Source organism: Odocoileus virginianus, chromosome 1 (assembly GCF_023699985.2).
Source record: "Odocoileus virginianus isolate 20LAN1187 ecotype Illinois chromosome 1, Ovbor_1.2, whole genome shotgun sequence".
Classification (NCBI taxonomy): Eukaryota; Metazoa; Chordata; class Mammalia; order Artiodactyla; family Cervidae; genus Odocoileus; species Odocoileus virginianus.
In genome coordinates this window covers 46,308,592-46,335,259 of record NC_069674.1, presented here as the reverse complement: position 1 = coordinate 46,335,259, position 26,668 = coordinate 46,308,592, and the positions used below count along the sequence as shown (strand labels likewise).

General features: G+C 43.0%; 1 long non-coding RNA gene across 2 annotated transcripts in view; it reads right to left on the bottom strand.

Annotated features, from left to right (window-relative positions):
* LOC110132266 (uncharacterized) overlaps window positions 1-26,668 on the bottom strand; it is a 314,824-nt gene that overhangs the window by 76,368 nt on the left and 211,788 nt on the right. For both annotated transcript variants that reach the window (XR_011487725.1, XR_011487728.1), the window contains one exon: window positions 22,173-22,291. This is a non-coding gene — a long non-coding RNA (uncharacterized lncRNA). The remainder of the gene's footprint in view (window positions 1-22,172; window positions 22,292-26,668) is intronic.

Below are 26,668 nucleotides of genomic sequence, written 5' to 3'. Positions count from 1 at the left end.
GCTAGGACTGAAATCCTGATTGTCTGAATTCAAGGTCAGGTGCTTAAACTACTAATGCTGCATGCTTTGCCAGACCTTAGATTCAGTTGCTTTCTAAGGGAAATATATTTATATTGTTCTATTTCTCTCTCTCATAACTTGTCCCAGTTTTATGGCACAGTGCTTTGGAAACATTGTAAATAGGAAGCTGTTACTGCTAAAACACAGGCTTCTGGCTACTTCCACTGAGGCTCTAAGTACCTTTGGAAATGCCTGCGCTAAGTAAAGCCTCACACAGAAGACAAAGTATTAACAGCAGATCTGAGCTGGAATGTGTTTTCCCAGGCTCCAGGGATAACTTAACCATAAGAATTAGAATCTGATAGGAAGATGCTTGGTTGATTATTAATACTTAGTCCACTGCAATGTCTCCTCAAAGATAATGAACCCTGCTAAAGGACAATTATTGCTGCTCAGTCGTTAAGTCATGTACAACTATTTGTGACCCCGTGGGCTGCAGCATACCAGGCTTCCCTGTCTATCACTATCTCCCAGAGTTTGCTCAAATTCTTGACCATTGAGTCAGTGATGCCATCTAACTATCTCATCCTCTGCTGTTCTCTTCTCCTTTTGTCTTCAATCTTTCCCAGCATCGGGGTCTTTTCCAGTGGGTTGGCTTTTCACATCAGATAGCCAAAGTATTGGAGCTCCTTCTTCAGCATCAGTGCTGCCTGTGAATATTCAATGAATATTAATGCCCTTGATGCTGGGAAAGATAGAAGGCAAAAGGAGAAGAGGGAAGCAGAGGATGAGAGGATTAGATAGCATCACTGACTCAATGGACAGGAATTTGAGCAAACTCAGAGAGATAGTGAAGGACAGGGGATCCTAGCATGCTGCAGTCCATGGGGTCACAAAGAGTCAGACACAACTTAGCAACTAAAAAACAATAACAAATGACAATAAACAAACAGCCTATGAATCATTAATGAGAAGCTTGTGATACTACTTGGTTATAAGAACAGTGGACAAGTCATAATTAATCTTTCTGCAACAAGCAAAAAATTGGAAATTCAAATAATAATGATGACTGTGACTGACATGTACTGAGTGCTCAGTTAGAGTCAGGCACTGCTCTAAATCCTTCATGGGACATGCAAGCTCACTGCATTCTTGAAGTTACTCTGTGGAGTTAATGTTATTATACAATTTATTTCTGCTTATATCTTATTGGTTGTAATGAGTTACACAGCACAGCTAGATTCAAGGGAGGCCCAAACTGAGTGGCTGGTGCCCAGATAAAATTCTGGATGCTATGTTTCTAAAATAAAGAGGAAGAATGAATCTGGGGGACAGTGAACAGTCTCTACTCCAATCACACTTGAACAAAGAAACTTATTCTTGGAATGACTCAAGAAGAAAGCCTTTCTTATCCTGTCCTCCAGGTAGTTTCCTAGATGATGAATACAGAAGATGATTTTACAGGGGTCCAAATTTCACTGAGGTTCCAAATACTCTGAATAGATAAGCGATAGGAAAGGGTGAGTATGAGAAGTGACCATGCTTAAGCACTGGTTTTTAAGACATCTTCCTTTGAGAAAAACCGATGCTTTTGTGCATGAAGTGTTCCCAGATCTTTGCCTGGTTTTAGAAGCTATAGCAGTTGTTCACCTGTTTACTCAAAAGTATTTTTGAAAGCCTGTGATGAACTGGGCCCTGGGTCTACAAAGACTCTCAAGACAAACAAGGTGCTTTCTGTTAAGGAGTTTTTCTTCCGTTTGGAGGAGATGGTGGAAAACAAGGAAACAAGTGAAACACAGCTTCAGAAGTTGATAGATACCATGCAGAAAGAACATAAAGCATGTTACATGCTTGTAATAGCAAACTTGTAATACAAACTTGTAATAGCAAGTTACATATTTGGGGAGCCCAATACAAAATGGAAATGTGTGGCCCCTTGATAAAAAAAGAATATTAAGAATTTCAGAATAGTAACAGAGAACTGTTGAACCAAGCATGGGCTGTTCTAAGCAAGGAGCAGGGAGAGTTTGACCTGTAGAAACCCACTGAGCCAGAACCCACATCTGATGAGCCTCTGATCACCGTTAGGGAGAATTCAATCAAGCGGCTGTTCTGGGAAAATGGTGGAGAGTCACTATTGCTTTCATGGGCTTCCCTGACTGCGGCATTTGTAAAGCCTGAAGTTAATTAACCCAGTAAATCTAATTATTATCTCCTCCTTTTCTCTGTGCAAGATGTAGAAAGTCTGTTCAGAGGTATTTCTGCTCTGAGGGGGATTCCACAACAGTCGGGAATGTGATACCCTGTGGCATTATCTAGACTCAGAGCAGTCAGCTGCTGCACTATGGATGTTTGGGGCTGGGTGATTCTTTGTTATGTGGGGCTGAACTGTACATTGTAGAATGATTGGCAGCATCCATGGCCTTTACCCACCAGATACCCCTCAATTATAATGACCAAAAATTACTCCAGACATTGACAGTATCCCGTGGATCACGGGTCTCCAACCTCTTGGCCGAGGAGCATCTCCTGCCAGATTGGCGGCAGTGTTAGATTAGAGATAGTGTGCACAGTAAATGTAGTGTGTTTGAATCACCTTGACACCATCTCCCCCATGCCTGATCTGTGGAAAAACTGTCTCCCATGAAGTCAATCCTTGGTGCCAAAGGCTGGGGATCCACTGCCCTGGAGGGCTGGAATCCGAGAACAACCCTTTCCTTGGCTGTCTTAGCTACAGTAATAACAGCAATAAGTATAGCTAAGTGTGTATTAAATATTCTCACTGGTACTCTGAGGGTTATTTGGATTATTTTATTTAATTAAAAAATTCTATGTGGAGATCTCTGTTTCCCATTTTATAGTAGAAGAAACCAAGGCATATAATCTATATCTCTCTAGTGCTGAGGATGTCAACTGTTTTTTCCTTCCCCACTATATTCTAGGTGAATTTCAACCCCACTGCCTAGAAAGTTTGCAGCATCTGCCCAGTAATTACCCCTATCATCCCATGCAAAAATTGACACTGGATCCCTGAACTACATTTTATGAATTCTTACTGTGTGCCAGGTGCTGATACAAGCACTTTCCAGAGGTGAACTCATTTGATTCTCACAACCAAGGCAGGTAGGTCCTACTATCACCTCCACTTTATGGATGAGGCCTTGGAGGCACAGAGAGGTTGAGCAACTTGCCTGAGGCCACACAGCTAATAAGCAGCAGAGCCAGGGTTCAAACCCAGACACTCTGACTTCAGAGTCTGACACACTCTACCTGGTGCCTGGTAGCAGCCAAGGCCAGTTGTGCTGCAGGGTTTGGAGGACTATCCAGTGGCCATAAGGAAGCCAGGAAAAGGGGTGGTAGCTGGGTCTCTGGAACATATCCTGGTGGACCACAGACTGCTCACAAGAGGCTCAGAGTTCAGGCTCAGGAGGCCTGCTCTCAGGCCCTGTGGCTCCCAATGACCCCAGAGCATTGAAGCAGGTTTGTGGGGAGCTCCTATAGCCAGATAGCACAAGCTGTGGTGCTAACTCCATCCAATGGTCTTTAATCCATATGAGGACAAGGCCGCCCCACATTACAGCATTGCCAGGCAGCTCTCCCTACTAGAGAGGCAACACTTTCTCCACAAGCACCCTTACTGGGAGAAACAAAGAAATTCCCAGAGAAGTCTTCCCAGGCATGGTCCTCAGAACCGGAGAGCAGCTAAGCCCGCTGTGGGCTCAGAGACCAGCCCGGAAGTGGGAAGGTTGACACGTGGGAGCGGGTTTGGGCAAACGAGACAGAAAGACAGATGTGGTGGACAAGAGGCCAGAACGGGCCAGTGACCACAGGGCTTAAGTAACATCAGGAGAAGCAAAACATTCAGAGCACAGCCTCCAAGGTGCAGGATGGGGTGATGACAAGGAGAATGGCAATGGCTGTATCAAGCAGACCTGAAGGGCCACCTTCACAGCTTGGGGTGACCCGGGAAGGGGAGCTTCAACATTGACCTGACCTTTGTCCCAAACCTAAGCCAAACTTTCAGCAGACTGAAGAGAAGACATTTTCAGATCGTCGTGCCGTCTCTCCAGATTTCTGTGAAGGTTCAATTGTCTGAAAAATAGAACTCGGCCGCTGGAGCAGGCCCCACAGGAAGCAGGGAAAAGAGAAAACAAGCCATGAGGACTCTTCTCTCCAGAGCTTCTCACTACAGTTTCTAGACTGCAAAGGTCTGAAGAGGCAAATGGCCGGGTGTCCTGGGCTTCCTCACTGTGTCCCCCGGAGCCTCCCAGGGTTGGGGTCAGGGGAGGGTTACACACACAACACTGAGTCTGGCTCACTAGGCTGCCCAAGGAATTTGTTAAAAAGTTAAAAAAAGGAAAATCACTTGTCTAACAAATATGTATGGAAAAAAGTTCTGTTTAAGACAGGAAGCTGGGGTGGAAGGAAGGCTGGTAGGTAAGGAAAACAAGAATGATGAAGCAGTTGCTCCATCCTGAGGCTCCCAGGCTCTGAAACCAATGTCTTCTGTGAGTAGAGCTTCTTCTCTCATGTTGGGTATGTGTAGAAAGCAAGCTGCCCATGGCAGGTAACTTCTCTGAAGTTAGGGTTATTCTTCCAATAATCATCCAATGTGACAGTCAATTACCCTCAGTGGTTCTCTATCTCAATGGATGTTCCTATCTCAGTGGATGTTACAGTGAGTGTTTCCTTGGACACAGGAAAGAAGATGAGGGAACCACAGCAGCACATCCCTGCTTAGAAGACTGACCATTGTCTCTGCGGTGCTTTGCAGCCTAAGCCGTACTTTCACATGTGTAGATGAGCTCCTTGGATCATTATAACAACCTCTTGCTGAGACAGAGCCTGAGAGAAAAACTATGACAAGAGCAAAATCTCCCATCTGCTGAATACTTGAGGTGTGTAGGACACTGGGCTGAGCAGTCAATGAATGCTCACTGTTTAATTATCACAGCAACCCTATGAAGAAGTCACTTTTCCATCATTTCGTTGATAAGGAAAAGCAGTTCAGAGAGGTCAAGTGATTGGTCGCAGAGCCAGTTAGTGCCAGAGCCTGGTTGACTCTAAGCCCTTGTTCAAAGGCATTGAAGTCTGTCTGCAATGCATTTGGGGAGCAGCATCGTGGGCTCCCGCTCTAGGATCCTTCCCTCTGCCCGCTGTCAGCTCTGTCGAGTCCTCGAGTGAGTGGCTTCCAGCTTTTCTTGTCCCTCCCAATTGCACTTCCAGCCCGCTCTGCCCAGACAGGGACACTAATGAACCCTCAAAGCCGAGGCAGTGGCCTCAGGTGCCAGATTAGGGCCCCAGGGAGAGTCAGCCAGGAACAGAGGCATCTCCTGCTTGTTTTGGGAAGATACCAATTCTGGACCACCCAAAGTGCCTCTTAGCCAGGGCTCCATTTGGGAGCTCTGACCTGGAGTTGGCAGCTTTCCTGCTCTTTCTCTACCTCCTGATAACTCCCTGGCCAAATGCTCCAGTATCATAAGCGTCTCAAAGCCCCAAGACCGGCACACTCCCGGGGTCGATGACATAGCCCCTCAGGGGGGTGTGCAGTTTCCCTTCCTTCAGTTAGGTGACAGGTCTGGTAGCCTGACCTGAAACAGTGGTGCCTGCTCTTGCCCTCCCGGTCCACCTGGGCTCAGTCTCAGCCTGTGAGGATTTGTACCAGGACTGCCCACCTCCACAGCCAGGCCAGCAAGAAGCTTCCAGCCTGGAGCATCTCACTCACTGTCATGGCTGCTATTACTGCCCCATGAAGATGGGAAGGCTAGGGTGAGGCTCAGCGTGTGCCTTTAGAATCAGACAGTTCTGGCTCCAAACCTCACATAAGACACTTAGGAGCCGTGGGACCTTAGGAAAAGCCACCTTTCTCACCAAGTTAGAGAGTCTTTAACTCACAATGGGGCTGATGCTACCTCCCTCTCAGGGTTGTTAATGGATTAAAGACGATGTTGCCCAGAACATGCCTAGAGCAGGGCATAACAAGCACTCCAGGGGTGGGAATGCCTGCCGCCCCTTGAGCACACTCAGCTCCACCTCTTTCCTGCTCTTTCTGCTCTCTCTCCTGTGTGCAGCCCTCAGGGAGCTGACCACACCACATCCACATGCAGATAGCTGAAAGGGAATGTCTATAAGCAGAGCTCCAGGTGGCTTGAAGACAGGCCAACAGGGCACCCTCTCTACACAGAAAGTACAAGCACCAACCTTTCTGCTCAGTGTTGAGACTCGCCCTTGAGCCCCTGACCATGTTTTCGGGCACATCGTGGATTTCCCTCATTCGTGGTTCCCACTAACAGTGTGCTTCCCTGCCTTCACATATTGGTCTTCTGTGCTCTTTATTCTCTTTATCGGGAGCACCCTTCCTTCCAATCTTTGTCTAAAACTCAGTCCATTAACCTAGACAGCATATTAAAAAGCAGAGACATTACTTTGCCAACAAAGGTCCGTCTAGTCAAAGCTATGTTTTTTCTAGTAGTCATGTATGGATGTGAGAGTTGGACTGTAAAGAAAGCTGAGCACCGAAGCTGAGTTTTTGAACTGTGGTGTTGGAGAAGACTCTTGAGAGTCCCTCAGACTGTAATGAGATCCAACCAGTCCATCCTAAAGGAAATCAATCCTGAATATTCATTGGAAAGACTGATGCTTACGCTGAAACTTCCATACTTTGGTCACCTGATGCGAAGAACTGACTCATTGGAAAAGACACTGATGCTGGGAAAGATTGAAGGTGGGAGGAGAAGGGGACGACAGAGGATGAGATGGTTGGATGGCATCACCAACTCGATGGACATAAGTTTGAGCAACCTCCGGGAATTGGTGATGGACAGGTAAGCTTGGCGCACTGCAGTCCATGGGGTCACAAAGAGTCGGACATGACTGAGAGACTCAACTAAACAGTCCATTAAGGGGCTTCCCACATGGCACTAGTGGTAAAGAACCTGCCTGCCAATGCAGGAGACTTAAGAGACAAGGTTTCAATCCCAGGACAGGGAAGATTCCCTGGAGAAGGAAATGGCAGCCCACTCCAGTATTCTTGCCTGGAGAATCCCTTGGACAGAGGAGCCTGGTCGGTTACAGTCTGTGGGGCTGAAGAGAGTCAGACACAACTGAAGCGACTTAGAAGCAGCAGTTGTCCACTAAAATGCCTTCCTGGGGAAGACATTTCTTAGCCTCTTTGGAGGACAGTGTTACAATTAAGTACTAGCAATGGCTCCTCCCTTGAACACCGCAACTAGGAGTTCATCCTGGAGAGCACTGACTATGGGAAATCCTCCCCACCAGAGGCCAGGGCAGAGTGCCTTGAAGGATAGCTATTTGTCTTGTCCTGTTCTCTTTGGAAGACTATAAACTCTATAAAGGCATAGAGTTTTTAATCTGTTTATCAACTCTATCCTAACAGGACACAGTCTAGGCCAAAGTTTCTCAGTCTCGGCACTGTGGACTTTCGGGGCTGCGTAATAATTCTTTGTTGGGGGGCTGTCCTCTTCATTGCAGGTTGTTTAGCAGCATCTCTGGCCTTGCTTCATACATTGGATGCCAGGACCATTGTATCTTGCAACTGTTATAATACAACCAAAAATTAGTGTCCCTGTATGAATTTAGGAGGAATAAGGGAGCCAATTCACCTCGGTTGGGAACCACTGCTCTAGAATCTTAATCAATACCTTTCAATGTATTTTATTACAAAAAAATTACAAGCAAACATAAAAGTAGAAAAGGAAGGGGTAATGAACCATAAGTATCCACCACCGCTCTTCAATAACCATTGATATTTTACAAATACTATTTATATTATATTCCATCTCCCATCACCTGCTATCTTTCTGGAGTATTTTAAAGCAAATCTCAGGCAAAATGTCATGCTACTCCTAAATACTTTGGTATCTAAAAGATAAGAACTGTATAGAAAAAGTATTATCATAATAGCATCACATCTAACAAGGTTAATAATTATTCCTTAAAACTATCTAATACTCACTCAATGTTCAGATTTCTATGATTGCCTTAAACTATGGATTTTTTTCCTTAAAATCTGTCTGCTCAAATCAGGATTAAATAAGACTATGAAATGCATTTAAATTTCTTTTTATCTATCTTGTCCATGCCATTAATTATTATTAATATTTAATATGTATTTCCAATTACTGAAAGTGAGAGATGCTGAACAAATTTTGAGGCAAATAAAAAAGATTTCTGAAAGTTGGTATGAAATTTTCTTCCCTGAAGGTGATAAACACTCTTTTGCTGTCAATGTTGGTTTAGTTTTGCTCCAACTCACCACTGACACACTCATTTATCTAAAATATCATTTACTTCATGCATTTATAAATGAAAATCATTATTTTATTTTTTAGTGCACTTGTAATGTTCAAGAGTTAAATTCAACACACTCCCTTGTCAAGAATGATGCAATGTGTAATTCAGAGAGGAGAAGAAACATGATCTCCCCCTGTTGTTTTCTTTCTTTGGTCTTCCAATTCAAAGTCAAGTAGAAATGGAAAGGCATCTCCTATTGATATTGCTTGCTTCTCTAATGACCAGAAAGTTCACATATTCAATGCAATTGCTTCATCCCTTTGATCAGTGCTATGCTCATGCTTAAGCATGTGTTTCCAGACTTTCGATAATGACTTTCTCTTTGTGTTTATAGGATTATTTCTACAGCAAAACAAGAGTACGATTTATTTTCTCCACAAAAGTAACCTCAGGGTGATAGGAAAAATTATACATCTATCATGTTGCTTTGTTGTTTGCTTGTAGAAGCTGCAATTTGTTTTCTTCTCTTGAAATATTTGCTTTCTTTGTGATATGGAGAATATTTGGACATATATTATGTATGCATCTGCTGTATGCATATATTCTTGCCCTTGGGTAGAAATCTAGTGTCCATGGAAGAACATGGCATTTGATTGAAAGCCACAGAGTCTGGTAGTTTTCCAACAGTTACAATTCACAGTTCTGCTTGAAGCAAATACCTCCAACTGTGGATAATGGACCTTCCTTGAGAATCTGAGACAAGTCACTGGTTAATGTCTCTGAAACAGCCTGTTAAGACTGTTACTACAAATTAGAGTCTGGATCATTCTGAAACCCAAATAGACTTCTTTCATCTTCCAGATGGCCGTCTGATTGGGAGCTGGGCAGGATCACGTTTCAGGTTGTGACTTAATGATTCAGGACAATATTTATGGTTATTACTTGACAGAGGGCAGTGAGGAAAATTAAAGCACAGCCCCATGCTTCATTTATGACAAAAAACAAATTCATGGCAGAACTGTAGATTAGAGATGGCATCTCCAAGCTCCAGGCAGAGCCCTGGCACCATTCTGGGATGACCCACTTGACCAGGTACAGCCTGCTTAGCCTGGCGAGTCCTGACTTCAAAACTTCCATTGATACATTATCTCTAGACACTACCAAGCAAATCTCCAAATAGAAATCTTGGGAAAGGTATAGTTATGAGTGAGAGCTTTCAGAGGAGACAAATAATGCAATTATATTCTTCACTGGTATGATGACTACACGCAGCTGAAATATTATGTTTTGAGGCATATTTTAAACTTTATTATTACAGTTGGTAATATCAACAGGAGAAAAATAATTATGCCTGCCAGTTGTGGGCATTCTGTTTATGTAGTGTGTAATTTCTACATTAACTTTTTCCTCTCAAACATGCTCTACATGATATAATATTTATCTTTTACATTACCCAGAATTTTAGGAATTCCATAATTGGGTGCTATGGGGAAGAGGAAGACAAGATGAGGAAGATGGAGAAAGGAGATAAATAAAGCTCGAGGCAGTTAATGAAAGTGTAGATTGTCTAGAAGAAAAGCCAGAAGAAAGTTTATCTTGCTCCATTAATCCTCTACTCACTCTGTGAAATGAGAATGCACATATTGTTCTGGGGGAAAAAAAAGAGAGAAAACTAAACCATATGCCATTAATACATTTGACCAACTGTGACATTTTTTAAATAAGGTTTTAACTGGTTTTATTACACCAACTGTGTAATTTCAAAATGACTCCATCATCTATTATATCTATTATAAACAAGTACTTTGTTTAACCAAGCCAATAATAACCTTCGCAGACAGAGAAGGTTGGGATTTGAGAGAACCAAATCCTGATTGTTTAGATAAGGGGAAAGAGAGTCTTTGGCTAGAAATAGAAAAAAAGACTATGATCTTGAAAAATTGTAACTTATCACACAATTACCAATAAGTTGATATTTCTTCTATGGTGTATGCGAGCAGTGTCCACCGTCTAAAGAGGCACCCACCACCCCACCACCCCTGCCCCATCACACACACACACACACACACACACACACACTCACTTTCTTGGTTGCACACTCACAATTTAGCTCCCAAAGGGATAGTAAAGTCTGGCTGTGTGAACATCACCAGAGGTGTCCTGCCAAGGTGGGGCTGGGGTTGCCAAAGAACATGTAGTCAGGCGACTTACACAGGAGTCTCTATCTCCTCTTTAGGCCTCTGCCTGGTCAGCCCAAACTGTGACAGCTGCTGATGGCAGGTGGATGGGAGGGCAGAGCAGAGAGAAATCTCCTTGCCTTTCACTTCCAGTGAGGTACATCCAGCACTCTCCTGGGTTCAATGAAAAGGCATCAGCGGTCCAGGTATTTTTTAGCTGGTAGCCTTTTTTCCTTTTGATACAGGCTTTTAACATGTTGCTATGCTCATCACTTTTACTTCTTTCCAAGCACTTGGCTTTGCTCCTGCCTTCTGGAGAAGCACAGGCTCTTTCATTCTGCAGGAGATAGGCTGGGTGCTTCTTTGGTGTATTGTGTGTGCCTTGTGTTTTCCGTGGTGTGCAGTATTTGTGGTGAGCGAGGCCACAGCTGGCCCCCTCGGTGAAGGTATTGGTGTCACTTTGGGCTGCTCCTTGTGGACACTGGGGGCCTGCACCATGGCTCAGCTGGAAGGACACAGCTAGACTCACATCCTGCTTCTATCTTCTATGTCAGGGTCTCCAACCTCCGGGCCATGGGCCCATACCTCCTGCCAGATTAGTGGCATCATTAGATTAGAAATAAAGTCAGAATAAATGTAATGTGCTCAAATCATCCCCAAACCACCACCACCCCCCCACCACCCCCCCACACACACAAACACACCAAGTCTGGGGAAAAACTGTCTTCCATGATATTGGTCCCTGGCTGGTGCCAAAAAGGTTAAGGACTGCTGTTCTATGTGATAGGAGGAAACAGACAGTCTGCATGTCCAATTTCATCTGTAAAATGGGAACAATAATACCAGACTCAGAGGACTGTAATCATGAAATCAAATGCCTGAGACATAGGAAAGGTTGACCCCTGATCTCTGCAAAAGGAAAGCCATCCCACCCAGAATATCGTACCATCTGTGTCTCACACCACACAGCTGGAGCAGAAACCATAAAGCCAAGGCCACAGGACAAGTGCCACTGGGTCATCCATGCTCTGTAGTGTAGCCCCTTCCCAGCACCAGCGGCCCATGAGATCCATCTTCCCCTCTTCTGATGCGACCTTGCATTTGCACCTTCATCACACTCAGTCTTGCAATACCCTTAGGTTGTTGTTTGATATTAACATCATCGGAGTCACAAATTTTGTCAAGCTGTAATGGATCTAATTTACTTTCTTAGCCAATCCTTCCCCTTTAGAAGGGAAGTCCAGGAGGCCCAGAAGGTTGTGTGACTTAACTACGAACACCAAAGCTCACTCGTGGCAAAGTTCGGTCTCCAGATGCACAGGACAGCAGAGTTTTCCCCAGCCCAGTCTCACATTATTTAACTTCTGTGTTTTCATGTATGACTCCTACCCCAGCATCCACCCCAAATGTGCCCACACTGGTTTTTAAAGTTCCCTCCAGGCATATTTGCTCACAGGCTGTTCTGCGTTTGAAGGGAGTAATCAATGAAAACTTGCTGAACTGGGCCAGTTGAGAGAAGGAAGAATTCCTAGACATGTCAGCAGACAAACATTTCAAGTAGCTTCCCCTTCAATTTTACAGACATATTGATCTGAAAAGTGGTATGGATAAAATTTTCATGTAGGTAGAGGAGGGTTATCTTGAACCAATGGCCACTGCGTTCTTTCCCCTGAGAGAGCAGTGCCCTTGTGAAGGTGGGAGCTGGGGTGTGTACAGGGCTGCACATTGATACTGTTACTCAGAACACAAAGGAGGAGGATATTCGAAGTTTTTCCTGCACCTTATGATGAATAGGACCTCTTTACAACAGACTAACTGTCCTCAGACTAAGCAGCAGCTCCTAACTTGGCTCACTTTCAAGCATAGTGGTGCAGGATGAAGGTACAGAACCCACTGAAGGCACTGCACACATTCAGACAGGGAGGGGGACGCAGGGAAAGTGGAGGCCAGTCTGCCAATTAGGGGACAAGTGAAGCAGATGACACCTGACACCGGGTGGAGAAGGTGGGGGTTTCAAATACGGATCGGATTCCGTTTTTACCAAGAGGGCAGCTTTAATCAAGTTCCCAGTGTAAATATTACCAATATAAACCACATAATGGAGGTTAAATGGCCACTCTCGAGGTCATTGACTCTTGGTCAAGCTGGAAGATTTCACATCAAATGGACCATTGGAATATACCTGGAGGGCCCCCGTGTCTGGCCGTGAAACCTGAGCCCACACTGACTCTTCGTCTGTGGATGGAGTGCGCAGAGTTGTGAGAGCAGCAGGGCTGTCTCTGCTTTCGGCTCAGGGATTGTAAACCAGATGCACTGCGGCCCAGGGTTTCCATAAACAGAGCGCGCTGTGGTTTCTTCATGGCTGAGAATCAAAGTGAATGCTGGCTGCACGAGCTGATGTCGCCTGCTCACTGATGTCCCAGGGACGGACACCTGGTGGTCCTGGGAGGGGACCCTTCTCCTACCTGGTTCTGGAAGCTGTGGTTTCTCATGAACTCTCAGGCAACCATTTATAATTGAGTTACTAGATCTCACTGTATATACAGAGATGGTGAAAGTGTTAGTCACGTCTGACTCTTTGTGACCCCATGGATTGTAGCCTGCCAGGCTCTTCTGTCCATGGAATTCTCCAGACAAGAATACTGAGTAGGTTGCCATTCCCTTCTCCAGGGTATCTTCCTGACCCAGGGATCGAGCCTGGGTCTCCCACATTGCAGGCAGATTCTTTACCGTCTGAGTTACCAGGGAAGCCCACAGAGATAAGGTCACCATATCAAACTAGAGGTGAGCCTGGAGTGGAAATGGGGTGGACATAATCCTGATCAGCTGGGCAATTTTGAGCATGTCTTCCCCTCTTACTGTCTTCCCCTTTTGCTTTTGTCTGGCCATGCAGCATCATTTGTCTCGGTCTCCTATGGTGCCTGCTGCCCAGTTCCTAAAATCACTGTCCTCAGCCTCACACAGGCTTCCTTGCTGTCAGGAGTTTATGGTCTTCCAAAGAGAACAGTATAAGAAGACAGTCTCCCGCAAGGAACTTCTCACAGTTAGAGCTCTCAGAAGGGGAAGGAAGGAGGGTAAACCCCTTCTGGATTGGGGGGGTTCACAGGAGATGATTTTTACTATTATTTGTTTAAAACCCTAACCTTCAAAAAAAAAAAAAATGCCAAGAAAGGTCTTCAGTGAAAAGCATTTTAATGGACTGAATTTTAGAGAAAGGCTGGAAGGGAGGGTGTTCTTGATAAAGAGCATAAGCGCTCAGAAGGCCAAGGTGTGGATGTGGGGAAGCATGCAGTGTTAGTGGGACCATGAATGAGGGAAATCCACAATGAGCCTAAAAACATGGTCGGGGGCTCAAGGGGGAGTCTCCAACGCTGAGCAGAGCAGTTGGCACTTGTACCTTCTGTGTGGAGAGGGTGCCCTGTTGGCCTCTGTCTCCAAGCCACCTAGACCTCTGGTTAGTCGATCCCTTTCATCTCTCTGCGTGTGGACGTGGTGTGGTCAGCCCCCTCTGCCCTCCTCCCCCTGGATTCCATGCAGGGGAGAGGCCACACAGTCAGAACTCGGCTTCCAGAGTCTTTTTTTAAAAAAAAACAAACCACCAAACAAAATCAGGTACCTTTATTTCACTATACTTATTAAAAAATGAAATCATTGCCAAAGACTTTTTTTGTTTTTGTAACATGCTAATCATTATGCTAAGAGATTTATGTGCTTCATTGCATTTAACCCACACAGCACTCCCACAAGGCAGAGTCCATTCCCAATTTACAGGTGGAGAAACTGAGTCAGGGACGTTAAGAACCTTGTCATACAGTGGAAGACATAGGGATTAAACTCAACTCTATCTGACGTCAGTCTGGATTCTTAACCAGGACTCATGGTGCTTCTTTAAATGAAATCACTGAAATGGTACCTTCTCAGCAGGTGTAGTTTTTGGGTCTCATTCAGTTCTAACCAGGTTTGTGGTAAATAAACAATTTGTCATTTGCATGTCTTAGCCCTTTCTTCCAAGAATGGGCTTGCAATCAGAACGATGGAAAGATGCCCCACCCAACCCCACCCCACCCCAAGGTAAACCTAAGTGAGTAGACCAGCGTGGACCAGCAGTGTGTCCGGCTGGCCAGCTTTGAAGGTGCAGAAGAGCGCTCTGTGGATATCCCCCCAGCAATGCTCAGCAGCAGCCAGGACGTCCATGACTGTCCACGTTGGTGCCTCGCTTATCACCGAACTATCCATCCGGGAGGAGAGCACAGACCCTATCCAGCGGTAGAGCGCCGTGTCTCATCTAGTTCAACACAACATGGCCAGGGCAGTGGAAGGCTGCTGCCTGTGAAACGCAGCCCTTGTCATCTTTATGGGCACTCCAGACCATAAAATCCAAAGACAGATGACTGGAATAGCCACGTTATCTCTTTCAAGGCAAAAAGGAGAGGAGGGGCACAGCAAGATTGATGTACAAATGTGCTAGTCTAAGTAAACAATCTACATAAATTTGCATGTGCCTGGGAGCATTGTTGTAAAATGTGGCCTTCATTAAAGAGAGGCTGGTGATGTACCTTTAGGAGGGCCTGACGCCAGCGATTTCTGATCATTTGGTTCACTTGTCTCTTTGAAGTCTTCCTGTACATGGAATATTTGCCTTGTCTAAATAATGCAACGAAATCACCTGGAGTGAAAGCCACTGAAATCTAGACAAGGTAAATATAATACCTACTGTATAATTAATAGGGATTAAAGATGGATATTCACGTGTGCAATTTCCAAGGTCTTAGAAACAGATACATCCTGGTGAGATATTTTGGAAAAATGCTTTAAAAGAGGGTATCCCGGTTAAGAACTAACTGTAACGCACTGATCCCAAAGGAAAATAGAGTAAAGAATAATCAAGAGAGACCTAAAAGAACTTCCTTTTTAGAAAGATGGTAGGAAATAGTTGCTCTCATTCTCTCTCAGCCCAGGACTGAATAAACAGAGAAAACAGCCTTTAACAAAAGCATAAGGGATTTAGGTTAATAAAATGACAAGCCTTCTTTTCAGAGGATGGCTTTGTTTAGGCTTCATCTGCTCAAAGAGGCAGATGAAATGGAGGCAGAAAAAGTAGGATAACTTGGGACTCTTTCAGTAGAAGAAATAAGGAAAAAGAAAAGTGCTCAGGCTTGCTAAAGATAATCGAAAACAGAACTATAGTCACTGGAGTTAAAATTAAAGAACAATATTCCAGACTCTGGTTTTCAACTAATAGCTGAGTGACCTTGGAAAGTTACATTGCTTCTCTGGACTTTATTTTCCTCATCCGTAAGACTGGATGGAACTTTGCAGTAGAAATATTAATATCAAAGGTTATTTCCAGTTCTAATACTTTGTCAGTTTGAGGTTCCAATGACAAGGAACAGTATGTTTTGATTTGCCTGCAATGGTACTGATTTATGCCTAGTGTCCTGGTGTGATTATTCACAATGCACATTTTCACTCTCAGAGTAAGTATCCTGGTTTGGACCATAAACTATATGGTCACCCTACCTATAACAGTTACTATAACAATTTCCCTTCACACTTGCTTAGCTTGTTTTCCACAGTACAGGTTTTAATCAAAAAGGCAATAGAAATATTTAGCTGAACAACTAGCTTGTTTTCTTCCAAGAAACAAATAATAGTAATAATAACAACTCTTGTTTTTTAACTTGACCATGTGCCTGGCCTTCTTGTCTAGGCCTTTCCAAGCATTAGCTAATGTGATTTCTCATTAAACTCTAGAAATTAAATGTTACTCATTTCTATTTTACATTTGGGACCACTGAGGTACAAAAGGTTAAGACAACTTGCTCAACTCAGGATTTGAACTTGAGTCTCCCTGACTCCCAGGCAGCAGCGTTTCAGTTTTCCATCACGCTGCTTGCAGTACTATGCATTTTATTAATAGCCATACTGTGCCCCCCTCTCTTTATCCAGTGTCTTGGCTGGTTTCAGCAGCCAATTATCTTGGATATGAAAGCAAAACCTTTGCAAGTTCCAAACCATTCCATATGCCATTTAGACTTACAGATGAAAATCTTCCAAAACCACTATGATTTCATGTGAACAACATCTTCTGCCTTCCAGCAAAGAAACTCAGACCCCTGGGTCACTGTGAAAGAGTCTTTGGAGCTCTACACTTTTTGATATTTACTAAACAAGGCCTGCCCAGAGATTATGGGGAATTGTGATGTTGATTAAACCATGATGTTCCTGTTACCCGGCAGGGCAAACGGTTGAGTGATAAAAGCAGTCCTGTGTTCCACAATCATTTTCAAAGCAAAGAAGGTCTGAACAAAATAAATGATTTGAATGCAAGACATAAACAACCAAACAGGCTGGCAAACGAGACCAGTAATGAGGCATCTGGGACACCAGTTCTGCTCCTGATGACTTTCAGGGCCAGCCTTGATGCCTTTCAGATTTTCAAAGAAAAATAAACTGGTGACAAAAGAACAGCAGCTGTGGGCACAATAAGGAAATTAGTTGGAGCAGATTTGTAATTAAGCATTGAAAATGGATCAGTATGATCCCTCCCTGCATATAAGTACCTTTCATTTTTTGCCTCTTTTCAAAATTCCTTTTATTTTTTTTTCCCTGAAATAAACACACTTTTCAGCTTCAGTCATGCATGTCCCGACCTGGGATATTAGCTAAGGATATTACTTTTTTTTCTGGGAAAGAAACAAGAAATTAGCTCACAACAAGCCCAGAACCCCGTGAAGTAAAATAACATTGACTTTGGGTTCCCTTTTTTGTTTTTTGTTTTTTTCATTTTATAACTTTGGAAAGACAAAAGAGTTGTCTCCATTCAAAAGATTGTATGTTTATGTATAATAAAGGAAGGGTGAAAGATCCGTGGTATTGGAAGGATGATTAAGTTTCATTTCCCAGTACACGATGAGGAGGAAAATTTTATGATCTTCATGACTGTCTTTACATCATTTAACAATGGCATCACAGACAAAGCTTAGGCTCTAAAGATACTGTTATACACTGGAAGTTTTTTTTAAAAATAGCAGTATTTTTGTACAGAATGAATTTTAGTGTTAAGTATTTTGATTATGCCTTCCAGGCTAGAGATAGCTCTCTGCCCTCCACCCATGTCAATCACTTAGTTGCCCCCACCTCTACAACCCCTATTCAGATACCCCTGTGGGTGTCATGGCTGAGAGTCTCAGTAGCTACCTGAGGGGGACAGATCTGGGCCCTTGGAGAACTGGAAATTTGCGTACTTTTCAGAGGAGCGGATTCCTACTTTCTGGTCCACACCGGAGAGTGCGCCCTGTCTCCTGTCTCTTGGATCCTAGCCCCTCTTCCCGTAAATCACTCTGAGCCCAGAGAAACTTAAGGGGAGCGGGTCAGACCCAGGTGTCCTGAATCATTAAGCATGCTGGCTCCTCTGGGGGGCCAGCTAGACCCTCTGAGTTTTGACAGCAGTGAAATGTGACAAGAAAGTAAATATCCTGGTGCCCCACTTCTCCAGAGGTCAGGCATCCCTCAATCCGCCTTCTGGAACTCAGTTGAGAAGCAGGAAGGAAGCAAAACAGGCTTGAAGCAGCGGAAACACCAGTCACAAAGCAATGCACTTAAACTATGTCTAATTGACTCTTAATTAACACACACTCCTAACAATCCCATTTCTGTAGTCTCCCAGCCCACAGCGAATTAAAAGCAGAAAATTAGAGGGGGATGAGGAAGGATGGAAGAGAGATTAGTAGTGATCACACGAAGGCAGTCAGAAATGATGACAAACAGTCTGAAATCAAAGAAAGAGATAAAAACAAGCCCCTTAAAAGCAGTCCCCAAATTAGCAAGATCAGCAGTCCACAGCCACGTGAGATCAATAGTACGGCGCATCTGTTCTTGAGCACCATGGTTCCTGCTCCAACAGCAGAGACGACCCGTGTGAAGGAGCGAGACTGTGCTGGGAACACAGAGACCCTGGCCAAGTGTCCATCTCCTCCTTCCTGGGTTGTCCACCCCTAGAGGGCTTGGTAATCTCCTTGGGACCTTGCTGTAAATATGGAGCCCAGAACTGAGGCCCTGCCCTGGGGGATTCTGATCCAAAACATCCGGATCCTCAGCCCAGGAAGCATCTTCTGCATCTTCACAAGGCCCCTCCCACGGTGATGGTGACTCAGAATCACACTTTCAAAAACATGGCTAACTCCTTTGCCAAACTGGGAAATGGCTTCCTCGAGTCAGGTATTGTTCTGGGCCCTACTGCTTCTGTGAAAGAAAGGCCCTAGCATGTGATCTCCAGGTTCAGCCAGACCAGCTAAGAGCATATACTAATGTTTATGATCAACTCCCAGGCAGCCGCTGAGCAGTCAGGAAAGTGTTCATGAGGATGACAAACTGACTGATTTTTTCAAAAAGGAGTCCTCCCGAAGTGTGCTCAGTCAGGGTCTCTATCCTTTTTATAATGGTGCACCTCCTTAATAAAATTTTGGGGATACTCACTTTGAATAGATGTATATTTTTATTTATTTATAGTGTATACATATGCTACTAAAGTCATATATTGTTTTATCATAAAAACATATACAAGATAAAAATGAAATTAGAAGTTCTAACATCTTCTACACATACACTCCCTTTTAAGACTCTTGGGATAAATTTTAGGCCAAATTCTATTCAACATCCACTAGAATGTAAGCTATTTTGAGGGCATATTTTGCTTTATTTATCATTGTATTCAAGGCCCAGCACAATTCTTGGTTTGTGGTCCAGGAATGTTTTTGGGTGAATGAATGAAAGCATGTCTTGGGGTTTGAAGTGGCTAAGGTTTGGTTATCAAGAGTGTTCATCTATATGGAATATCGTTTTCTTCCATGGTAGTCAACAATGTGACTGAATAGAGAAAATGCAGACTGAAGTTGAGAAGCATCATTCACATTTGAGGAAACTGTCTGTTAGAATTTAGGGAGTATGATTAATATTTATGAAGCTGAGGAAACACTCTCTGGAACAGGGGAATGACTCATAGTTCATGAAGAGGTAAAAAGTGTTGGTTGTTGTGTAACAGGTATGCATTAAATACCATATGTGTTCATGAAGGGTTTTGTGTGTGTGTGTGCACGTGTCTGTGTGTTAATATTCTCTATGAAGTAGTAGTGAATTCCTTTTTCACGTACATTCTCTGTCAGATGCAATTTATTTAACTGATTTTTTTTTTTTTTTTTGGTTTGGGAAAAAGGTAATATTTTTAAAATGTACTTTAAAATTAATAAACACACTGGACCCTTCTTATGCAAAGACATTTAAAATCTTGTTGCTCACACAAAACATAATTGATGTTTATGTCATATGAAGAATCACTTTACAAAGCCTTGTAGTTGTGTAGCTTTAGTATTTTGGTTGTCAAAGCGACCAAGCCTGAATTATAGTATCTGCCCATTGGTCATTGGCATAGCAATCTCTTAATGAGTTATAAGAATCAATGGTGACTGCTGAGACTGCGAGGAAGAATTTGTCTTGGGAAGGAGAGGGTAGACCCATCTTTGAAGAAAATGCAAAATGTGATGGATACCTACCTTCACTTAGTACTAGCACTTCTCAAACTCTCTGGTCTTAGACCTCTTTACATTCTTTAAAATTACTGATAACCTGACTGAACTTATGCTTATCTGGTTATACATATTAACTATATTGGAAATTTAAATGAAGAATTCTTTAAAATTTAAGAATGCACATTCCATTTGTTAACCAACAGAACAAGGGGTGTGTGTGTGTTAGTTGATCCAGTGTGTTAGTTGTATTCAGCTCTTCGCGACTCCATGGACTGCAGCCCACCAGACTCCTCTGTCCATGGGATTCTCCAGTCAAGAATACTGGAGTGGATTGCCATTCCCTTCTCCAGGGGATCTTTCCAAGCCAGGGATTGAACCCAGGTCTCATGCACTACAGGCAGATTCTTCCTGTCTGAGCCACCAGGAACAATGATTATAGCCTTCAGAAAACTCAACTGTCAGCTAAGTAAAAGTGAAAAAGGCAAGTAACATTTTGATATTATTATGAAAATAATTTCAACTGAATGAATGCTTTGGTAGAGTCTCCAGAACCCTCAGGGGTCCCTGGACCATATTTTGTGAACCACTGACTTTGCAGATTCTAGAGACAAAAAGCTAACTTTGTCCACTCTTGGAAGAAGCTATCAACCAAGAGATAAGAGTGACACCTGGCTGCTGAAGACTGAGGAATTTCACTAGGATGGAGGCTCCGCTGGTGACAGCTGGTGACCCACCATATTATGACAAAGCATGTACCGTGGTGTGCTGAATGTGAAGGATACGGTATTTATAAGAAAGACCTTTTCACCCCTAAAATATTTGGAACTGGTGACCTTGTCTTTTTGACATGATCCTTGACACAGTGACCCATGTTCCTGTGAATTCGTTGCTGTGGCCATCTCTGGAAATCATTAGCTTCTGGGTATGGGTGAAGAATTCTGAAGGGTGGTTGCTCCAGATTTCAGTCCTTGAGTTTCAATAGCATTATTCTTTTGAACTGAGATCTCTTCATTTCAGCAGGAATTTTCTGCTGTGTCACAAACAGGGTAGAAGAGGCAGCTGTTCTCTTGGGTGAATATCTACTATTTTCTTATTTAAAGTTTAACTATACAAGTACACAAATATTTACTTGTTGAATGAATGAAATTTGAAGCATGAAATCAACTGAATGTATTAACCATGGTCTTGAAAGGACAGATCTTTTCTTAAGGCAAAATGGAGGAAGATCTTATCTTTTCCAGTGAGAGAAAGAAGTGGGGTGGACTCACTCTTGATAGAAATAAGTTGGTCATTTAGAGGTGAATCAGGGGCCATGGGGAAAGAGATAAAATGCCAATAAATACCATATAAAATTCCAATGCAAAGCCCTTTGTTAAAAAAGCAAGAATAAAGGGCATTAGAAGTAGTAAAATATAGAATGCTTTCCTTTCTTCCACAATCTCTCAACTTGTCACAGTTTTTCATGTGCTATCTGATATCTTTTTAAGTAAGTAAAAATGAAAATTTTTAATTATTGGAATGAATTATACTGTCTTTATATTTTAGAATGCCAGTTTTAAATGCAAATGGAAGAACATTTAACTTGTGTGCAGAATCACTGAAATTATACAATTTGTTTTTCATAGTATGTTCAGTTCACTTCAGTTCAGTCACTCAGTTGTGTCTGCCTCTTTGCGACCCCATGAATCGCAGCATGCCAGGCCTCACTGTCCATCATAGTATGTACATGCATATTAATTTAATTCTTACCAGAACAGTGGAAACACTTCACAAGACTCAGTTGTTTGTATTTCACTTCTTGAGACATGCACGTCCTGCCACACTTGGGAAGCAAATGGCTTCTTCCATAATATGCTAACCTTGTGCTCACTTTGAGTCTTGTTAAAGTCCCACACAAAGTTGGTCCACCAGCACACTATACTTGAAAGGCATTGCCAAAGCTATATGTGAATGGGGCAGCAGGGAACCGGGGATGTGCATTACTGTGCATATCTTCTCTGCTTGCACACATGCTCCTTGGTCCCATTGGACCTCACAAATTCAAGGATAAAATTTTTGAAAATTTCAAGATGGTGATAGCTGTGGTTTAACCAAGCATGGGGCCTTACTGAGTATGGGGCATGGGGTCCTGTCTGACTGCACACCCATGAAGCTGAGCCTGACTTGGAGGTGAGGCTCCTGAGCTGATGGTGGAGGCTCATTCTGGACAGCCTACCTGCTCTGGGTTATGGTGTGTGTAACTCTCTCAAAGGTCAGAGGTCCAGGATCTCATGGGAGAATGCTCTTCTCACAGTGCCGGGGGATAAGACAGCAGCAGAGGGAGCCCATGGTGATCTGTTGGGGTGCACAAAAGAAATTATTTAACTCATTTATCTACTTACTTTTTAATCTCATTCTTTAAAAATTTCCATGTGGTGTTATATATTTTCAGAATGCATAAAACATATCAGCAGAGTACCACATGTATAAAATTTATAAATATAGAAACATACACTGATGTGTGCACTCAAAAATGTTTTACTGTAAGGAGTACTGGAAAGAACAATTGGAAGGCACCACACCCAGAAGACAGCATAAGGAATGAGTCAAGGAGTGCCTAGGGACTGAGGAGATGCCCATTTTGTTTACTTAGCAATGGCTTCCTGAGACAAGACTGAGTAGAAAGTGGAGACAAACCAGCACCCTGGCTGGTGTCAGCCCATATCCCAACCCCACCTTCCCCTGATGTGAGGTCAACAGTCCTACGTGAGCTTCAGCCAGACAGGTAGACTTGAGTAGGTGGGAGGTCCTTGATTTACAAGGGGAAGAATTTAAGTTGTGTCCATGCAAGAGACCCAGGAATAAAGCTGGGGCATCACTGGCTCTTGTTGGATTCCCGTGAGCAAGAGAGAAACTAAAAATTCAAGGCAAAGCAAAAGGAGCCAAGTCAGTAGTAACAATTTATTGACTTCTATGCTGTTGAACTCACTATGAAGTGGGTCTTTACAGATGAGGAAATGGAGAGCCAGGGCATGAAGTGACTTGCTGAGGGTCATGGTTCTATTACCGTGTTCACCTATAGGTTGCAGCAGGCTGAGCAGAGATATCCCCATGTGGCAGGAACTAATAATCATCATCCCCATTTTACAGATGAGAAAGCCCGAGGTTCAGAAGAAGGCTGTAATGACCAGAACTTCTTCTGGACAGAAGCTGGGCATGTGGTCCATGAGTGTATCAGCCTGAGTCAGTCTAGAGACCAGTTGCCATGACTGAGATGATGACCAGAGTGAACCCAGTTGTCTAACAGGGGTCCCCAACCCATAGTACCAGTCCATGACCTGTTAGGAACCAGGCCACATAGCAGGAGGTGAGCAGTGGATGAAAACTAAACCATCCCTTTCTCCCTGCTGGCAGTGGAAAAACTGTCTTCCATGAATCCGGTCCCTGGGGCCAAAAAGCTTGGGGGCCGCTGATCTAAGAGGGTGGAGGGATCCAAGGGCTCAGATCTTAATCCCTGGTTTTAGAAATGAGTGAACACAATCTTCAGCTGCTGGACTGGAAATTATAAACTCAATTTACTTTATCTTTCAAAGCAAGTTCAAGGGCATTAAGAATCTCTTTATAATGATCTCTTCGGTATTTATGATATCCCTAAAAGGCAACAAGGCTGCTTCATCTCATATTTATATCCACGCAGAGCTAAGGAGCAGGGACAAGGTCTTCCCACTTAGGATGAGAAAGATGCTAACCAACCCAAAATCCCTGTGCTGGCTCTGACACAGTACTGCAAATAAGGCAGCTTCTTACTGTCCTTCTTTTCTTATTTTACCTCATTTGGTTAAACCACACAAGCTCCGTGCTTGGAACTTCCGTTTTCTTATCTTGAACATCATGTACTGTTCCAGCTCATAGGCAGCCACCCAGGAAGGAAGCATTTCATTCCTTTCAGACAGAGGGCCTGACTAGCCAATGGCCACGCTGTTGAAAAGCTCTGTAAGTATTAAAGAAGATTCTTTTTGCTGCATTAAAAAGGTCAAAAGCTGGAAAGTGTGCAGTGTTAGAGTTTAATAGTTATCTCTGATCTGCTTACCTTGAAATCAAGTATCAAAAGAAAACTTGGAGAAGCAATGGTGAGACAGACAGAAACAGACAGACAGATGGAATCAAGTTCATGTCTCTTTCCCTATCCATTTTGAGTTTCCCTACATCCAAGTAAAACTTAAAAAATCAATACATCAGGCTTCAACCTACTTCATACTTATTGGAAACCTAAATGGTGCTAATTCTTTATTGTAATCAACTCATTATTCAAATTGCTCTTATATGCTTATCATTTTCAATGTCACATGAAATGTGTTTTTATTCTTCTGTTTTCTTTTTGAACCAACATAACTTGGTTAAGCATTTCATAAAATATATAGATGCCTCAGTGAATGCATTCTTTGGACTTGTGGGCGGGAAAAGGAAATTTGTCCAGCAAATTGTCAATCTTACGGTTTTTCTTTTTTTTTTAAGTTCCTGGTTTCTTGGAAAATGTTCTTTAAACGAGCTGTTTACTTTTGATTTACACAGCAGATGATTTTGAGAAGTTCTAAACTAAATAGGTAAAAAATGTTTCAAATGATGCAAAAATATAAAGAAATGTGACATGGAAAAATACCTGAGTCTGTCCTACCTAAAAAGTTATGTTGGGAATTAAACTGAATTGGGTAGAAAAAAACCTCACACTCATTTTTTTTTCTATTGTAGGAAATTTTAAAATATGCATTCAATTCTGGACCACTGGGAGTCACAGAAAGTTCATGGATGGTCTCAAAAAGCATTTCTATTATACTTTCACATGTAGGAAGCATATATAGGACTGAAGAGAAAATATATAATGTTTCAAATATCAGTTTTACTCTAAACACTTGATTCTGTATGACTGGAGAACTGTTTGGTTTAGCTCTTCTTCCACCTGCTCACCTCTGATCCTCTCCGTAACCTAGAGATATATAACAGACAGCACGTGCTTGGTTGGAATTCCTCTCTTTTCCTCTCCCTTGCTCTACAGTCTTTGAACCTTCTTGGTTTTCCATAAACAGTCTCTGAGAAGGGAGAAGTATCCAACAAAAATAGCCAGTGTTTTCTGAGGGCTTACTCTGAACTTCTCTATCTACCTTGACCTAAGCTCTTTAAATGAGCCACAGCACGTAATCTTTACTGCGATCTTTCAAGGTAGGTTCTGTTAATATTCCCATTGTAAAGTTGAGAAAGCTGAGTCCTAGGGCAAGTAAGTTGCCCAACGATATATAGTTTGTAAAAGGTACAGCAGGATTTCAACCCAGGCAGCCCAGCCTGTCTCCAAAGCACATGCTTGTAACCAAATACTACACATACACACAGACACACACACACAACCAAATACTACACATACACATAAACCTATCACCCCCAACAAAAAAGGAGACAGGAGTATAAAGGAATATAATGGTTGGAGGGATGGGAGAGTAATGACTTGAAGGAAGGCAGAAGAGAGGCTTGTTGGAAATGACCTGTTTCTTGATCCAGCTGCTGGGTTTGGGCATCTTGTAAAAATCTGTGGCACCGACTACTTGTGCACTTTTACGTATGTATTGTTCAGTTGTTAAGTCGTGTCCAACTCTTTGTGACCCTATAAGCTGCAGCACACCAGGCTTCTCTGTCCTTCACTATCTCCTGGAGTTTGCTCAAACTCATGTCCATTGAGTCAGTGATGCCACCCAACCATTTCATCCTCTGTCACCCCCATCTCCTGCCCTCAGTCTTTCTTAGCATCAAGGTCTTTTCTAATGAGTTGGCGCTTTGCACCAGGTGGCCAAAATATTGGAGCTTCAGCTCACCATCAGACCTTCCTAGTGAATATTCAGGATTGATTTCCTTTAGAATTGACTGGTTTGATCTCCTTGCTCTTCAACAGACTCTCAAGAGTTTTCTCCAGCAACACAATTTGAAAGCATCAATTCTTCAGTGCTCAGCCTTCTTTATGGTCCAACTCTCATATCCGTACATGACTACTGGAAAAACTAAAGCTTTGACTATATGGACCTTTGTTGACAAAGTGCTGTCTCTTCTTTTTAAAACTCTGTCTCAGTTTGTCATAGCTTTTCTTCCAAGAAGCAAGCGTCTTTTAACTTCATGGCTGCAGTCACCATCTGCAGTGATTTTGGAGAAAATAAAATCTGTCACTATTTCTACTTTCTCCCCATCTATTTGCCATGAAATGATGGGACCAGATGCCATGATCTTCGTTTTTTGAATGCTGAATTTTAGGCCAGCTTTTCTTTTCTCCTCTTTTACCTTTGTCAAGAGGCTCTTTAGTTCCTCATTGCTTTCTGCCATTAGAGTTGTATCATCTGCATCTCTGAGGTTATTCATATTTCTCCCAGAAACCTTGATTCCAACTTTTGATCCATCCAGCCCGGCATTTCGAATGATGTACTCTCTGTATAGTTAAATAAGCAGGGTGACAATATACAGCCTTGACATACTCCTTTCCCAATGTTGAACCAGTCTGTTGTTCTATGTCCAGTTCTAACTATTGCTTCTTGTCCTACATACAGGTTTCTCAGGAGACTGGTAAGGTGGTCTGGTATTCCCATCTCTTTAAGAATTTTCCACAATTTGTTTTGATCCACACAGTCAAAGGCTTTAGCATAGTCAATGAAGCAGATGTTTTCTGGAATTCCCTTGCTTTTTCTATGATCCAACAGA